Raw genomic sequence first — 19,219 nt, 5'->3', positions numbered from 1 at the left:
ATAGTCACAAGCTGCAGCAAGGGAGGTTTAGGTGGGATACCAGGAGGAATTTCTTCACGGAAAGGGTGGTAGACATGGGAATGGGCTGCCCAGGGAGCTGGTGGAGTCACAGTCCCTGGAGGTGTTTAAGGAAAGGCTGGATGCGGCACTCAGTGCCATGGTGTGGTTGACATGGTGGAGTTCGGTCACAGGTTGGACTCCATGATCTCAGAGGTCTTCCCCAACCTAATTGATTCGCTGATTCTGTGAAATTGCTTGGCACAGTCACGATCAGCAGTGACCTGAGGAAGCATCAGACGCCAGCGGATATGGGAGCCAGTCAGCACAGCTGTGTGCAGAGCCACTGCACCGCCATGTGTGCTGCAGGATCGCCACGCTTCCACACGTTCTTCTCTGCCATGTGTGTGGGGGCAGTGGTTGGCTGTTCAAATGGTTTTCTGCCTCCATCATGACAGCACCACCACTGGGAGAATGCTTTGATTTCCCAGAGAAATGTGGTTGCCTTGTCGCATTTTGTGTCATCTTTTCCAGCTGCTCCTGGCGTCTGAGCAACTACCAGGCTTCCAAACCTGAATTACTGACACAGATCAAAAAACCCCAACCCCAACATTGTGCTCTTTGAACTGAAAACTCCTCTGTGACTAGGAATGAGGGCTGGCCATGGTGATGACCTCTGCTGCTGGCTGAGAGGGTGGTTAGTGTTTGCAGTATGCAGCCTCTTGTCTGCATACATGAAAACACTGACTGAAGCCACCCACAATGCTGGACTACAAGGGGCAAGAGTGTGCTGTTAATAATCTTTTTATAGTCCTGGGTCTAAGATGTGATTTATTTATGAGGGAATGCTGAATGAGAAATGCAGTCCTTCAGGTGGGAGCTCTCTGAAGAAAAGAGACTGACATCCTGACCCTGGCCACTGACAGGAGATTCACATCGGTGGAGCCCCAGAATTGATGGGCCAGACCCCGATCTCTGCACGGAGAGCTTGCTAGGGCTCGGCAGTGTGACAGCACCTGGCTGTGGCTGCAGGTGATACAGAGAAAATGGACCCAGACTCTTCTGAGCATTTTTGCACAGCTAAAGACAAGAGGAAGGGGTTGCGAGTTGCAGGATGGAATTACAGTGCAACAAAAAGGAATAAAAATCACTGTGAGGGTGGGTAAGCAGTGTTACATCAGCCCAGAGAAGTGGTGGAATATCCATCCCTAGAGACAGTGACAATTTATCTGGACAGATTCTGTGATGCTGCGGTCCTAAGAAAGACCCTGCAACGCAAGCAAAGAGGTCACCCCGCAGAACCCTCCTGAGCCCCAAAGCTGAGAGCTGGTTAATTAAATGTCACACAGGCAGAACTCGAGCCCGCTATCCGCCCCACGCCCCGGCAGGACTGCTCCGTGCGTCCCGCGGGGCCGTGTGTCCCGCGCTGTCCCCGGGGGCTGTGCAGGGTCGGGGCCGTGTGTCCCAGCGCTGTCCCCGGGGGCTGTGCAGGGTCGGGCCGTGTGTCCCAGCGCTGTCCCCGGGGGCTGTGCAGGGTCGGGCCGTGTGTCTCGCGCTGTCCCCACGCTGTCGCCCGAGGCCGGGCAGGGTCGCCCCCGGCCGGGCTCCATTCCTAAGGGTGGAGCGCCGCCGTGTGGTCAGTGCCCGGAACTGCTGCTGCAGGAGGGGCCTGGATTCAGGGTTTGCGAAGCTGGGATATTTCTCCTGTTTTACTGCAAAGGGGAAAAAAGAGGTTTTTCACACACACAGGAGAACACCTGCATAACGTGAATCATTTGCCTGCGCCCAACGGGATTGCTTAGAGCCTTGGGCATTGGCTGGGTGTCAGACTGGCTAAAAGAAGTTGCAGGACCTCATTTCTCCTGCTGCCCACTTCTGCTACTAGAGCTGCAAGGGAGATGAACAAGCAGTGAATGTTTCCTTTGCTGGCAGTTCCTGCCATTCAAAAGAAAGACAATAAGCAGAACTCACCCGAGGTGAAAAACTGGACCTGCTGATACTGACAAGGCCAAAGCCTGTAGGTCTGATGAGCCTTGTTTTGTGCTGCTCCAGTGAAGTGTGCGCGTCGTGCGTGTCCTTCAGTATATCCCTGAAGCATCAGCCTTTGTAAACGTGTGCTGGCTGACCCTGCCTTTTGTGCACAGCTGCCCCAAAGTGTCCAAGATCGATTGGATTCTCTCTGTGTGAGATGGAGAAAGAATCTGCGTGTGCCCTAAAGCCATGTCTGTCTAATAGTAGAAATCCATTGCCTGATCGCCTCCTCCCAAAGGGAGAAGTAATTAATTGCTGATGAAAATGGTTACCTAAAATCCAAAACAGTAAGGTTAGCCAGCATTTAAAGAAATCCCAGGAAGTTGTTCCTTTTCAAGAATAGGTCTGATTAATTTTATCAAAAATTTGAAATGCAGGTTTCTCTTGAAAATTGGGTGCACTGCTTACAGTCTACCAGTACAGCTTTAATAAAGAGGGCTTAGTTTGCACATACAGAGATTTTTCTATCCACAGTTACACAACCCATGAAAAGTTTGACTCTGAGAGTCAAAACTCCCTTCTGCTTGTCTTTCACCACATGTAATAAGGAGTCTGCTAGCAGATCACACGTTGCATGACTGGTTAGCTTCTTGGCACTTAGATGTATTTCTGTGTACTGGGGCTGTGCTGAATCTCATGTTTCTGGCTGCTTTTCTGCTACTGTTTTCAGTGTCAACATGACTAACTCTGCACTAACATCCTCCTTGATTGCTGTCCCTTGAGCTGTGTTGTCTGTTTTGGGGGGAACTTTCAGTGAGTGAGTGTGGGCATTGTATTCCTGCCCATCACTGCACAGCCTGCCTGCCCTATCCCTACCCCACTTCTGCTGGGTGCTGCCAACACTTGCAGCAGCCTCTATAGGGGCAGGTGGGACTGTTGGGGTGCAATAGGGGACTGCTTTCACTGGGTGTTTTCATTGTCCTTCCTCTGAAATTTCCTGCATTTAGGATTCTCCAAGGTTTATCCAGAGGGAAATTGGGGGAAATGGACAATGCTCTGTGGCAGATGCATTTTATTTCCACGTGCACCAAACATGTTTCAGTGCCCTTGCACTTTGTCCCCACAGATTTCTTCTCCCAGACCAGGAGACAGGTCTCAGGGGCTCAGGGGCTGTTACCTCTATGAAAGCATTACTCATAAAATCAGTACTTGCAACCTGAAAAACCTTAAAGGGAACATAAAGCTAATGGGTTTTCTGAGACCCTGCAGGTGGAAAGCATGAGCTCTGGCTTGGCTGATCAGTTTTTATTTGCAAGGCAGCTTTTAGCCTTTCCAATCCAGAGGCATGACTACACTCTATTGCACATTCCAGAGGCACTACTGCTCTGGCAAGGTGCTATCAAAGCTATGTTGAGCTCCACAGTGGAATAGCAACAGGGCATAGGGGGGATCACATCTCATGAGCAGTGGCAGAGTGAGGGGTGGGAAACAGGCAGAGTTGCCCTCATTATGCATGGGTCTAACATGGCCAATTACCCCATCCTCTCCTCACCTCTGCAATGTGAAAGACTGTTGTTGAGAGTGGTCATAACTCATGGTGAACACCCTGCCTCCCCCTTACTCCTTTCACACCCACTGCTCTCCATTTTCCTTCCAGAAAAAAAATGTGTCTTTGATGAAATTAAATGGCTCAGTCAAAGAAGCCCTCAAATGGCTGGGGACCCCTGCAGTTGGCCACCCTTGCCCACTTCCCAGCTCTATTTCTGGCCGAGTTTGGAGTTTAAGTGGGCTGACCTTGTGCCCTGACTGCTCTGGGGGTCAGTGATGAAAGCGGATGGAGGCTTCACAGTCAGGTCTCTTGTGTGTGACTCTTTTGTTCCCAGGACAAGGGTGTGCAGTGCCTGGGACAGTGCTTAATTGTTTGGGGGCACTGCTTTACCCATCATGCCCTTCCCCGGGTGGCCCCAGCCCTCTTGCTCATGCGTGGGAGGGAAGCAGCTTCCCCACTCAGGATAAGGAGAAGGAAGCAGAGCCTGGATTGCTTGGGATAATTTCTGGCTGTTTATCAATCTGTGTCATAAATTTTGCAGAGTGCCAGAAAGCAGAAAGAGAAATAAAGTTAAAAAAAAGGATTTCCTGACATTTTGTGACTCTTGTCTGTCACTGGATGTATCCTCCATTGTCCTTCTGTGCGGACAAGAGCAACATCACCTTGTCCCAGCCAGCTGCTGTGTCCATCCACTGTGTTCCATGGGATTCACCCCATCACTGAGACCTCCCTCTGCCCTTCTACAGGTACTTAATGAGGAAAGTCCTTTGTCAGGCCTGAGACATTTGGCTTAGTCCAAGTGGAGGCAATGGGTTCACACCAGGGAGGACAGAAACTTTGTGTTGATCTTGTGGGTGTGCAAGCCTAGGGCTGGATATATTGAGACTTCTGGAAAGCTTTTTATTTGCAAGATCTGATCTGGGCACCACACCTGGCACTGCCCTGAAGACATGCAGAGGAGTGGTAGGTTTTCTGTAGGTGTGCTTGGGCAGGGGAAGGATGCTGGACAACCTGTGGGCATGATGATAAAGAATTGAAGGGTTACAAAGCCTTGCCTGGTGGAGGTGGGTCAGCAGAGCTCAGCACAATCATGTAGGAAGCCTTGTACCACTCAATACCTCTTTGGCTGCCCCCTCAGCATCTTCTTTTCATAACGAGTCCTTCCTCTGTGCTTCACATCTTCATTAGAGCTGGAGACTGGGGCAGGAGCCTCCAGAGCAGGCCCTCCCCTCTGCCATTTCGGGGAGTGACTGTGCAGAGGAAATGGATAAAAGGAGCCCAGGGTCAGGGTTTAATTACCCCATTGCATGCAGAGACGAGTGATGGACAGAGACTGTCAGTGGGTCACTGATTAGCTGCCACAGAGCAGACAGAGGAGGGGGGAAATGTGATGAGCCCCTGGGACAGGCCAGTGCTGAGGAGAGCTGTGAGACATGGACATGGCAGCTTGTTGTGAAAGACACTTTTTCTTTTAGTTGTTTCCCTGGTCTTTCATCCCACTATTTGTCCCAGCTCCATCAGGAGTCCTGTGGGCTAAAAAGTCTCCTGCTGTGCCGTGGCTGCTTTGCTGGTTAGGGACAAGATGCTGCTGGGGTGCAGGTCCCCTGGGGGGATGGAGAAGAAGGGATGTCTCCTGCCAGCTGTGGCAATCTCTTGTCTCCCTGTGGCAAGGAAGGATGGAGGGAGGGGAGAAGGGAAGGACTAATGAAAGCACATGAGGGAAGGAAAGGAAGAAGGCTGAATGAAATGGCTGCTTGCAGGTGAGGTGTAATACACAGATAATGCTACTCTGTGCAGGAGTGAAGTTTCCTTCAGTGAGATCAGCCCAACAAAAGTGCAAACCAGGCTGGCTCCTTTGGACATGGCTAAATGCCTAAGGTAATAAATCTGTCTGGCATCTGTTTGGTCTGGGACTGAGAGAGACCAGTTTTATTCTCTTGGCAGATTTGGTGACCTGGTTCTGTGTAGCAATATGCAGAAGAAGCAAATTTCAGCAAGTGTTAATTCTTCTGCTCCTAATCCCATAGGTAATTCTGCCTCCTGTCCTTCTCATCTTCATATCAAACCCTTGTTCCTCATCCCACCATACTGTCTCTGAGCCCAGCCTCCCTTTTCCCACATTTAGACAACTCAAGTCAACTCATATCCCTGACCCTGCCCTCAAGTTCTGCCATACAGTGTCACACCTCACACACAATCTTCTTCCACCAGTCCTGTTACCCTTGGTCTCAAGATTTCTCTTTCTTCTGCTTTTCTCTACAACCCCTATCACATGTTCTCTTTTGGAGTCTGACCTTCAGTTTCTACTTCCACACATAGTTGTCCCCCAAGGTTCTGCTTCCCATGTTCGCTCTCCCTAGCACTACTACCCTTTCCTCTCCCATTCTTGCTTTTCCTCACTCATCCTTTATCCCTCTTTCCTTTCCCCTTCACCCTGATCTCCCAGGGCTGTTTGCATGAATCGTCTCTGGAATCATGAGATCACTGGTTTTTTCTGTCCCTGTCAGTGGGAACATCACATTAAGGAGCGTGGATAAGTGACCGGGGGCCATTGGGGTGACTCTGGCACCCCTGCTCCCCACTGTCCCTACCCCCCTCTTCTTCTGTATCAAAGGAAGCTTTGTTGTCCAAAAGCAGAAAGAGAAAAGCAGATAAAAAGGCGGAACATGTGATCTCATTGGCTTTATTTAGACAGCCAGCTATCTATCCCTCCTCTCTTTTCTTGATTCATCCAAAATTATCTAAGAAAGAATCCATAATCCATCCTTGGGCTTCTCATTTGTGAAAGAGATGGTGGTAGATTCTTTTTCTCCAAAGGGACTCCAACAGCTCACCTCTTGGTCTCCACAAGGTGCAAAGATGACCCTGATGGGGCTCTCTAGACAGTGTAATGCCTTTGATTAGAGACCTTGTATCAGGAGTGGGGCATCCCACCATGTGAAGGAGAATTGAAGCAGGGAGAAGCAAAGCTTTTTCCTTAAACTTTCACCATTGTTTAGTGGACAATTCCAAGACTATCCAGCAATACATTGCTTCATCAGGGGCACTGCTTGGTGGTGGGGAGGTTTAAATTTGCAGCATTAGATGCACAGCATTGGAATTAACAAGTTTCTGGATCTTCCAGGGACTTGGTTTTTTGACAAGGGCAAAATTCTTCATTTCAGGGTGCTTTGGTTGTCTTTAGTGATGGAGATGATCAGTGTCCTGGCGAGCACCCTCTATGATAGAACTCCTGTGGGAGCGGTGGAGCACAGCTGAGATTGCAGGAAGAATCTCTGCATCTTTATTGGGATTCATTTAGATGCTATCAAGCCAGGAGGCAGGAGAAAGGATTATTATATACTCCTTTCTTGTTACATATTGTGTGAGAGTTTGAGGCTTTCCAGTGAAAGCTGCCCGGCTGCATGCTGCTTTGGAACAGTATGGTTGACTAAGCAAAAATCCTTATTGTGGGCAGAGCTGTATGAATATAAAGAGTTGGTCAGTGCATCGTTTTCATGATGTTTTAACCAGCTTGGTTAAAATCCACCAGACAAGAAGTCCTTCTAATATGGGAATATAATGGGCCTTTCATCTGTAGTCCATTCCCCTTCTCTAAGGCATAAAAATGCTCAGCATAACGCCTTACATCCACAGATTTGTGTGTGTGTGTGTGGGATGTGGCTAAGGCTGAAATTTAATGATTGCTTCAAGGACCTTCCAAAATAGTGAAGGCACTAAATGGGAGAAGAGTACAGAAAGCTTGGCAGAGGGACACAGGCAGCATATGCCATGTTCATCTAACACATGACATGGACTGAGATTGACTCAGGACGAAGGGTGGTCAGAGCAGTGAAGAGGGTCAGTAGAGAAGAAGGTGAGCAAAAAGGCAGAAAGATTTGCATCAGGTGAGAATGAAGAATTTTATTTTGTTGCAGAACACAGTATCAGTGAAGTATATACTCAAATGCTATGAAAGGAGGGGAGGTGGGAATTTGGCTATGGAATTGTTTCTGTTGCAGAAAGGTTATTGTAGAAGTTGCAGTGACTTTGGCATCATGTGATCTTTTACATATCTGTGTGCGTGTAAGGTGACTCAGTGGAGCAGTATGTGCAAGGAGACTACAGCTGGAAGCATGCCTGTGGGAATGCCTGAAGTATAATTTCAATGTGGTGTGGGAAGACATGATGTTCATGGGGATTTGCCACAACTTTTCTGTGATGGGAGATCATGCACAAGAAGATTTACAGCAACAGTTCAGGGAAACTATGTGACACTACAACCCATCCAACAGAGAGTGTCAGCTCCAGCTTACAATCAACTGAATCAGTAAATGTGGAGGCAAGAAAGAGAATTTTTTTGTGCCTCCCATGTGTTTTTTAATAAATGCTGAGTTCCCATAAAAATTTAGACCCATTGTAGCTGCCACTCGACTCCTGCCAGTTCTGGGTCCCTATCATTTGATTTTCCTGAAACAGGCACCATGAGTCAATTTGCAAGATATTTCCATTAGCATGTTGGGCTGATTCAACTTATATCCTGCCCCTTGTGTCTGACTCATTCTTCCCCATCTCTAAGAGAAGCCCAGTGGAAGCAGAGGGGCCTTCACATAGATGCTCAAGGTCTCTATCAGATAATAGGTGAAGAAATATTTGCCATGACCAAGCTATGGTCATTTTTTGTCATTCCTTAGTCACTTGGCAGCCAATGGAGGGAAGAGGCGAGAGCAGGGTGGGGGAGAGTAAATGAGACAGAGAGACAGAACAAAAGATTCTTTTGTGGTACAGAGAGAGAGAAAAGGGAAAGCATCACCAAATGCCCAGAAGCCATGTTTGTAACAAGAGACCTATTCTCTCAGCTACTTGGAAAACAACTTGGAGTAAAAGGCCCTGGTTGAATTAACCCTTCATATAGGCGATTTACTGAATGTGAAGGAAAGAGGCATAGCCACGGGAGATATGATCTGTGTGGAGAGATAGCAGTCTTGGCTCTTGGGCAATTTAAAACAGTTGGTTGCCCAGGAAGAGGAGCTAGGGATGATGTTGGGTGCTTTGACCATACTGAAGTTTTAAAATGTCAGATATCCTTTCTTCATTGGAACTTTGGTTTTGGAAGAGATCACCAGAGGGGTTTTTGCAGCATATGAGGTGATGACTTTTCAGTTGATGTTTTTCCTAGGGATGCTATGGAGTAAGGAAAACACCCTAAAATATATGGCTTACTGCAGCATTATCTTGTCCCATCACAGCCTCTGTGAATTCAGGTTCCATTGCTGGCCTTCAAAAACTCTCTCCTCACACATTGTGTCTCTCTTGCTCATGTCTAGGTCCTCTCTTTGACTGAGAAAAACAATTTTACTGGAGTTAGGGGTTCTCTGTACAAACTAATTGAAAGTATGCCAAATCATCGATTTCCAAAGAAACAACCATCTTTAATTCATTGTCATCATTCTCTCCCTTAGCCTCCTCCACATTATTTATAAGGAATTTTCCTCTTTAATTGAGTGGATCTTTGGGTGAAAGAAGACTCTGGGCTGAAGATACCAGAAAAAGCTTCACTCAAGGAAAAAGAATCTGCACCTATTTGAAGATAAACATGGAATATCAGCATATGCTGTGTCAGTTTGACTGCAAGCTTCCTTCTGGGTGCTCTAAAGGAGTGAGATAGATCTCAAAGCAAGCTTCTTTCCCTCATAGAAGTGCAGGAGGGACAGCACCCTGGCTCTGGAACCTCCTAACACAGTGCCAGGCAAAGGGGTGCAAAAAGCAGTTGAAAGACATTTCTCCTCTCTGCTTCATCATCTCACCAGCTCAGGAGCCTGATGGTGCAGATGGGGAGGATGCAGTGGGTGCCCCTGGAGCCCCTGGTCAGGTGGGCTGCCAAGAGGATATGAGATGCAAACAGCCATACAATTGTGCTTTCGTAAATAGGCCATCACATGGGACTCGTGCATGTCTGTTGGAACAGCAGTTTGGAAACCAGGAAAATCATGTGGTAACAGAAGTCTGCAGGCTCCCAGCCCTCCCCCACTCCCTAATCTTCTTGATCCCTTTCCTTCTCTCTCTCTGTCTTACTGAGATGGCAACCTCAAAAGCTGGAGTTAGATTTTGCTCCCACTAACCTCACCCAGGGCTTTGGGGTACATGTGTTGGCACTTGGTGTTGGCATTCAACCTACCTGTGCTACTCAGACCGCCTGTGCTGTGTGATGTCCCCTGCAAGCCCACCAGGGAAATTTGCAAATTCAGTCTCCTAAAGGGATTGAAGGACATTTACCCAGAGGGGATGTTAAATGTGATTAAAGTCATTGCTCAATGGGATTTTCACTATTGCAGGAGAGTCTGGCAGAAATTGTCTTTTTCTTGGCAGTACGGTTTTAATACCTGGTGGGCACTTACTGGAGTTACTTTTAAGGTCAGAAGAGAGAGTTCTGGAGTTTTTTAAACTAAAAAACTTGAAGTTCTCCACTGCTCCCTCATACAACTAACTCATTCACAATGGCACAGCAAAGTGGGAGTTTCAGAATATTGAGTTATCAGCTGAGCTAAGAGCAGGTGGTGTTCTGTGAACAAAAAACGCTACACGCTGTCAATTCATGCAGGTCCTTGAACCTTGGCTCCACTCATGGCCTCCTACTGTGACTGAGGTCTTAGGTGCATATGCCAACCAACCTTGCTGAGTGCAAAGAACTCAGAGCCAGGAAGGAACTGAGGGATTTATTGAGCTGTGCCAGGTGAGGCTCAACCTGTCCCATTGTCCTAGCACTTGGGTGCTGTTGTTGATTACACTTTCTTCTACTATATATTCCTCTAGCTATCATTTCCTCTAGTTGCCTTTTCCTAGCTTAGAAGCTCAGGATCTGAATCCAGAGTTCGTAAGACCTTTACCTTTTCTTGCATTATGCATTCCTCCCTGTGCACCTCTGCTGCCTGCACTCTTCTCTTCTCTTCTCTTCTCTTCTCTTCTCTTCTCTTCTCTTCTCTTCTCTTCTCTTCTCTTCTCTTCTCTTCTCTTCTCTTCTCTTCTCTTCTCTTCTCTTCTCTTCTCTTCTCTTCTCTTCTCTTCTCTTCTCTTCTCTTCTCCCTGTTAGCTGCCTTAGGGTGTGTTGAATCTGAATCTGTAAATGGGACTGGTTTGGACTGAGTTAATATTTACAGCAGATGGGAGTGGGCTTGATGGAAAGAGTTTGCCTCCATACAGTGCTGCTGAACTGGTGTGAGTAATTTCACTATGCCTGGTTTAAAAGCCTTGTTTCTCTTATACCAGAGCTTTCTTACCTCTTGGCAAGCTGTTTGCTGGACCAGCCTTCCACGGACAGGAAAAAGATTATTCAGCAAGTGCTGAAACGGGATTCCCAAAAAGCTGACAAAAATCTTTAGTTCCTCAGTGTCCAGCTGCTCCAGGCTATCTCCTTCTCCATAACCTGTGAGGGATTCATAGCAGAACATCTGCATCTTCTTCCCAATTTGATCCACAAGGCCAAATCTGTTAATTACAAGCCCTAAAATGGAAAAATCATCCTGTCTGAGAAATTCCCTAGACAGGAATAATAGAATCATGGAATCATAGAAAGTTGTGGTCAGGAAGAGACATTAAAGATCATCTAGTTCCACCTCCCCTGCCATGGGCAGGGATGCCACCCACTAGACCGTGTTGCTCAAAGTCCACTTAATTTGACCATAAACAGTTCCAGGGATGGGCAGGGATGGCAAACAGTGATTGAAGTGAGAAAACAGGACCTGAAAACCTCTCACAGGATTTATACTTTGACTAGGTTTCCTCAATAGAAGAAAATTTCATCCAGTCTAATATAGTGTGTAAGACATTGCCACAGTTTTACCTATGAAGGGAGTAAAATATTTTGACATAGAATTAAACCCCAAATAAAGGAAAATTAAGAGTGTTTCCAAATAAATGATGTCTCAACATAAAAGATTCTACCTGGAGGATCTGGCAAATTAGTCTGGGTCACAGTGCTGCCAAATCCTTTCCCTCTGCACTTGTTCTGTCTCTGCTTTAAAAAAAAAAAAAAAAAAAAAAAGAAACCAAAGCAGAAAGAAATGTGTAGTGATGAGTAGGAGATGTTGTGGTCCCCCCCGGAGAAGCAGAGCCCCATCTCCTTACACAGCTAGCAGGGAGTGGAGCAGGAGAGAGGAGGGTAGCACAGTGCTGTACAGCTGCAGGGCTGCTCACAACAGGGCAGAGCTCCCAGAGAATGTGCTCTTTGTTCCCTGCCTTTAAAGGGTAAGAGAAACACTTATGCATGGCAAATTAGCCCAAAAATGTATTTCTCTAAAACACCCGATTGTCTGGCCAGCTCTGCAGCTGCAGGGAAGTTCCAGGGAGAGAAGGGGGAGGCGGCGGGGAAGGAGGAGGGAGGCAGGGAAGGAGGATATTGATGGCTGGGGGCGGGGGGGGGGGGCAAGGCAAGATGATTGTGCGAAGGAGGGAGAAATTCTCATGCCACCATTCAAACAGAGCTGACCAGTGAGCCAGGGGACTCCTGAGAGAGGGGCTACGTTGGTGGTCAGGGTACCACGATGTCTCCCGGGGGGCAGGGAGAAGAGGGGAGCCCACAGCTGTGCTGCGGACAGCGTGGGAGCAGGCGCTGGTGCCGGGGAGCCCTGCCACCCCTGCCACCCGCAGGTTCAGCTGGGCCATCTGGGCCGGGGTGCCAGCAGTGCCATGCTCCTCTAGTCACCGTGTCATGCGTGCTGGGGCTGGGACTCCTCTCCTGCTCCCGAGCAAAGTGCACAGGGCTCGACTGTCTGTGAGGAGCAGAGCCTGTGCTCTTCCCAAGAGGTGGCACTTAGGTTTAAAACATCCCAAATGTATCTCTTGATTAGGAAATTGATCTGGGCTTGTTAAGAATTTCCAGCTTGATGCTGATACCCATTTAAAAACTCCCAGACCATTGCTGGCAGAAAAGTGATTCCTTGTATTCCCCTGGAGTTTGGGAAAGAAAACCGAGTGATAAGATTCTTGACAACAGCTTGGACTGTGAAGTTCATGGTGAGTGTCACAGTCTTGTCCCTGCCCCAAGGGATGCCACTTGGAGGTAGTCAGGCCTACCCTGAGCACAGCTGAGACCTCAGAATCCAGGGAGTGTCTTCCACATGGTCTGGGATGAGACATCCTCTTCACGTGCATGCATTTATTTTATTTTCCATTACCTGCCGATGTGGTCAGAGAGGTGGTCCCTGCTGCAAACTACAGCACTTTGCAGGTACAGCCTTGAGGCAGCCTGACCTGTCCTCACCACTGCTGACTGAATGCTCCTGGGCACATCTGCAGAGTGATCGAGATGCTGCCTGCAGAAGAAGCAGCTCAGGTAAGCTTTGCCTTTGAGGACACTCAGGGGTGCACTTGCCTGCATCAATCCAGGTCCCAGTGCTCTGTCCTTTCTGCCACATGTCATGACCTATTTTGGGCAGACCCTAACTTCAAAGTTGCCAGTGCCACCTGCTGTGAGGGCTGGTGAGACTGGGAGGTGGCCTTAGGTTAGGCCAAGCTTAGACTGCCCATGAGAAAAGAGACATGAGAATGTCAGATGGGATTTGGTTTCAATACATTCCCACAACTGTCCAGCTCAGGTGTAGGATTGTTGTTGCCACCAGCTCAAGTTGGTCCAGGAAAACTATTTCCAGGTTGCTGTAACACTCATCATGTGACCAAATATTTTCAAGGAAAACCCTTGAATTCTTCAGGTTTGTAATCCAGAAGTCCTGCAAAGTCCTCTCTCACGGGTCTGGAGGACGGGAAGGATAAGTGGACCTGGATGATTTATCTGAACAAGAAGTGATATCCACTGCTGCTGAGAATTATTCACAGATTCACAGAATGGATCAGAATGGAAGGGATCACAGTGGGTCATCTGCACCAACCTCCCTGCTCACACAGGCTCATCCCAGAGCACATGGCACAGGATTGTGTCCAGACAGTTCTGGAATGTGAGAAAACTCCACAGCCTCCCTTGGCAGCCAGTTCCAGTGCACGGTCTCCTGCACAGTAAAGAAATTCTCCCTCATATTCAGGTGGAACTTCCTGTGCATCAGTTTCTGCCCCTTCCCTCTGGTCCAGTTGCTTGGACAATTGCCTATTCATGCTTTGAATCTCGCTTACTCATTTTTTCTTTCAGAGGCTTCATGAAGATGCTTTAGTTAACACTGAATATGGAAGTAACTGCTGGATACAAAGCAGGATCTGATGAGGGAAGCCAGAATCCAGTTTGAGAATTTCCTATAGTGGAGAAGCTCATCAAACTTTTCTTGAAGAGGTGTGATGAGCAGAGGAGGGGGTGGGGAGCTGAACCACCCTTTCAATGAAGGGTTGAGAAGCTGCTGGCAGCTAGTTTAATCCTGTTGTCACTATCTTGCACATTTCTTTATGGCCATTCACTCTCTCATTTTATGTTTGCATGGGAGAAGGGAGGATGAAAAATGTTAACTTTAATCAAGTCTGCAATCCTTCTTGGCTTTGACACACTTCATTTTCCACTCAGGTGAAAGAGGTTCTTCTGCATGCACTGACATATATCCCTGTGATGAGGGGGATCTGTCCTGTTCCATCCTCTCAGACCTTCACATCCCTGCCACTCCTCATATGTCTCTCTAGAAACACCCTGAGCTGCCACCACACAAACTTCTGTGACCACCTTCCATGAACTTAAGCTACATTTTTAAGGCCACAAGGGCACAAAGGGCAGTGCCAGTGCTGGGTTTCATGGCTGACCTTCATGGAGTGGGTGACACAGACTGATGGCAGGCCTGCTGTGAGTTCTGAGATCATTTGTGCCAAGGTGGGCCTCAGGGAAACCAGGAATCCAAGCATGCTCCACCACTTTGTGGAGACCCTGAGACCCCCCAGTTACAGCAAGGATCTGGCATCATTGGGTGGGAATGACTGGTACCAGGGAAGCATTTATTGGTAAATAATTTGCTAAGAAATGGGAGTTCAAGGGAATGAAGTTGCAAATTCAGACATAATTCAGCAAGCACTTTTGAGTGCAAAGTGAGTGTGGGAGACAGATTTTTAAAATATCAAAACATTTCATTTCAAGGCAATCTTCCTGAATTATTCTTTTCTAAATGCCAAAATGCTGTGAATGGACATTTTCAAAGTGGATTTCTGACATTTTGTTTCAAGCCAGCATTTTGCATTTAAAACTTGACCCAGGCTGAAAGATGAGAGGTCAGTCACAAGACCCTAAAACAATGAAATAAAACTTGCTATTTAAAGTTCAGAATAATGTTTCAATCTCTGAGTTATGCCATTTGAAATAAAAATTTAAAATCACCACAGAGCTCCTATGCATGTTCAGATCAACATGGCCCTATGTGATACCTCTGAAGTGGTGGAGTCACTGGAGCAGGAATAGACAGTTTGGTTGAGATAAAACCAGCCAGTAGTGGCCTGAAATGGACTAAAAAATGTCCCTGTGCATCCTGGACAGAATTTCATTCTCCTATCAATAAATTTCACTTTGATCTCAATGAGGCTCTTTACAGAGGGATGTGCTCCTCTTAGGGATGTTTACATTCCTTCAGCTCCATTGGTAGCAACAGGCAGAGCAATGACAAGCAAAGCCCCTGTGCCTATGGTAGTTTTACTCTACAGGCAATGACCTTTAAGCAAAGTGGCAACCAAAATGTTACCATTTTCCTTCAGTCTCTGGGAGCACTGTCCCACTGATCTCCATGCAAACCAGTGGAGCTCTTCATGGGCATGTGCCCATAGGCACCTCCAGGGAAAAAACGCAAGCATAAGCAAAGTCTGGGTGCAAGAAAATCCCTGCTAATTTGGAAAGTGGCCCTACTCCTTCTTATAATGGGTGGGTATGTTGGGGGACAACAACCAAGCAGGACGAAGGACACTGACAGTGTTTTGAGAAGATGCTGTGCCCCCCAACTCCCTCTTCTGTACAAAGCCAAGTTCAGTCTCGAGGGACGTGAGGCTTAGCCTTCCTCCCCCTTCCTCACCAGCCCCAACTCCTCACCCCCACTGCCCCGGCCTCCCTGTCATGCGCACGTGGGCCTGCTGGCCATGAATAGAGTTGGCACGGGTGGGTCCAGGCTGCGCCGCTGGGGCTCACGGCTCCCGACCTGAATAAGCAGCATAAAGGCACAGAGCAGCCCCGTCGCGGCTCTGTCCCGACCCATCCTCCCCAGCTGCAACAGCATCCGCTGGGCCCAGACCGGCCATTCTTATCCAGTCCTTCTGTGCAGTTTGTCTTTCTCTCCCTCTCTCGTCTCCCCCCACCCCCGCCTTTTTTTTTTTTAATCCCCTTTTTTCGAACATATCATTACAGGAGCAACAAAAAAGATGGGACAATACAGCCATTGATGAACTGCTCTCGTCCTCCAGTCCCGATCCCCCCCACTCCCTCCCTCCCCTTCTCTGGTGCGTGCCAACACTCTTTCCACCCGCCCAGGGCTGGAGCCAGAGCCAAACAACCTCTGCTAATAAACAAGAGGAACCAGATAAACCAGGAACACAATAGAGGGATTTGTTGCACTTTAGTGATGGTGGGAACAATGTCAACTCCGTGGCGCAGCTGCATGGACCCCCTCCCATCCTCTCCCCCAAACGCCTCGTGCCCCCCGCACTTGCAGCCCAACACTGTGATTTATGAAAGGCCAAAGGTCACTGTGCATTAAAGGGCTTCTTTCTTGCATCATTTATTAACCCCTCTATGACAAGGCGTGCTCATTGTGGCAGTGGTGGTGGCACAGGGAGCGGGGCACAGGCAGAGTCCATCCCAGTGGCATCATGCATCTCCCAGAGGATGCTGAGACATGGGCTGGTGCTTAAGCCTGATTTTACACTGACCTGGTGCTGGGGGGAGGAGGGGAGGTTTTGGTGAGATATGTTCTGGCCAGCAAAAGCAACTCATGACTCCAGCACAGCTCTGTTTGCACTGCATGCAGGTCACCCTGTGCCCCACCTACACTTGCTGCCAGGCTGGTGAGCTCAGGTTGCTGTCCATGCTGTGTCCATGCACACACTGAGAGCTGACCTGGAGGTTCTGTATTTCACATGGCAGAGTTGACCACATTGCACCACCAGAGCCTTAATCACCCTGTGCTACCAGGTGTTGTGACATGGGCTGCCCATGATGCAGAGGAGGCGGGGGTCATGGCAGAGGATCACTCCAAGGTCTCCTTCTCAGGAAAGTAGAGATGTGCCCAAAATCTCTCCTTGGCTCACCAGAGCTGGTTACCATTACAGGCAAAGCTGCAGTGTCATCATGCAATATTTTCAAGCCTTCCTGTGTAGCCATGAAGCAGCATCGTGAAACAGCAGAATAACAAATCCTTAGGCTGATCTTTTTCTCCTGAAATTGACCAGGTGAGTTTGAGTGAGCCATTGCAGTGGCAAAGGCTTCAGCAGTGAACTTTGAACCCTGAGGTACAGCCCCATATTCCTGGCTGTGCTTGAGGGTTCCCTGGAGACCCTCTCCATAGGCAAGCTTGCTTGGGAGGACAACAACATTGCCATCACAGGCTGGGGGTGGTGAGAGAGCCTTGGAGAGGGGATGCCTGCTGGAGTTCATGTCTACTGTAAGAGCAATGGGGCTGTGCTGGCCCCTGGTTGCCTGGCCCATCCCTCCAGGCTCAGCAGAGGGCAGGCTGTGTTGGTGAGCTGGGATATCTCACCCCTCCCCGAGATGAAGGGATGGGTAACAAGGGACAAACTTGGGAGCCCTTTGAATATGGGTGTCAGGGTGAACCCCTGCACAGGGCAGAAGGGACATGGAGGCTGGGGTAAAGAGGAAGACGGCCCCACTGCCCAAATGCTGGCTGTAACTCTGGTCACCAGCCAAACTGCTCCTGCCCTAGCTCTGGTGCCTTGAGGCCGTGCTCCCTCACTCATTCTCCCTCACATTCCTCTGGGAGCTGATCAGGGCTTGAATGACACCCCAGATGACTCTTTGCTATTAATTCCTGTGAACAGAAAGGGCTCCTTGTTCTCCCAGTCCTACTCTCTGGAGGAATTACAGGGGCCAAGGCAGCAGGCTGAAGCCTTCCCGACTTAACCCTTCCCCCGGCTCCCCAGGAGCTTCCCTGCATCCAGGGGACTAGCAGAGGTGAAGATCACCCTGGAGCCACCTTGACCACCACAGAGTGAGCCCACTGGGGTCACTCAGCACTGCTACAGACACTGGTCCCATTGGAAGGATCCCCTTTTCTGGTTGTTCTGCCCAATCTTGTACAATTCCCTTCTTTTCCCCTCTAGGTATCTCTCATGTGGTGTGCAGACCGAGAGCATCCAGCTCCCTTCATTACATAACACTGGATATGCCAGGCTTCATCCAAGAACAGGCGACCTGGTCTTTCTCCCCCAGCTCTACCCCTTCAGTGCATGCTTTTTGGGGTTAGCCTTTTGGAAGTGCACCTGTCGTCTCCAGCAGGAGATGCAGGGGTTAACAGCCAGGCAGGCTCTGTGCCATCTATCAAAGCAGGTAGCAGACAGACATGCTTGCCCCACTCCTCTTTGATCTTCCCAGACCTGAGTAATGCAGGAAAATTGTCCTGTTTAGCCATCACAGGTCCTTGCCCTGCCAATGAAACATTAGACTGGCCAAGATGACAGGCCAGGAGCTGCCTGGGGTCTTTGCAATGTTCAGAAATTATTCTCCTCCCTACTTTCCACAAGGTTTTCCCTACACCTCCTCTCTGGAGCAGCTGGCACTGTTATCCACTGCTTTAGAACAAAAAATGCAGCTGAGCAAAGTCTGCTTGGCCACATCAAGGCCATACACCAGTGGCAGCAACATTGTGGTATCCTGTACCTGTGGCATCCCACACCATCCCTTGGAGAGGGAACAAGTTTTACTCCTGCTCTGGAGCCAGGCAGGACTCTACAACCACATCCCAGACCCAGTCCCCAGAGAACTTCCTGAGGACTCCCACCCTCTTCCGAGGTGATGGGAATGCAGAGTTATGCAGCAACCAGCACCATCCAGGCTTTGTTGCCCATGCAGAATGATAATCCTGGAGGAGATTAGCAGCCACTGTCACATTTCTTTAGCTGCCTGCACAGGACACTGGATTGTCAAAACAGCCCAGTCCACCAGTAAACAACTCCAGGCACTGCTTGCCTTGTGTTTCCCCTCATATCCATGGCAAAACTTCCTACACAGTCCTTGCAGCTGTCCTGTAACCACATGGATGCTGTATGGTGCTGCCAAAACCCAGGTAGGGCTGCAGGCAACTCTTTGCATTTCCTGACTGACCCACACTGCTTCTTTTCTCCTCAGGCTGCATTGCAAACAACCAGTGCATCAATGCCCACGACTGGAAGCTCAGAGGCACCTGGAAGGGTCTAGGACAAACAGTGGGAGCTTCAGCCAAGAACAGTGAGGGGTGGTGAAGATCAGAGCCCAGCAGTGGTTTCTGTGCCCAGCTCTCAGTTGGAAGGCTGCCTATGGCAGAAGGCAAATCAAAGGGCTCTTTGGAGAGTGTGGCAGACACAGAATTGAAGAGGGTGACACAAACATGGCCTTCAGGGACCCTCAGCTTCCTCTCGTTCATGGACAAGCCTTGAAAATGACCCGCACTCTGGGAGCCTGGGAGAGCAGTCATGACACTGGATGGGAGAGGAATTTGGAGAGAAGGGCATGAGGAAGTGGTGGAGACAGGGCTGGGCTTGGATGCTCCAGCAAAGGGTACGACCTGGTCCTGATCTCTCTCAGGCTGTCATCAGTCATGTCCCATGATGTCT

This window comes from Molothrus aeneus, chromosome 5, assembly GCF_037042795.1.
Source record: "Molothrus aeneus isolate 106 chromosome 5, BPBGC_Maene_1.0, whole genome shotgun sequence".
Lineage (NCBI taxonomy): Eukaryota > Metazoa > Chordata > Aves > Passeriformes > Icteridae > Molothrus > Molothrus aeneus.
This window is presented reverse-complemented; position numbering follows the sequence as displayed.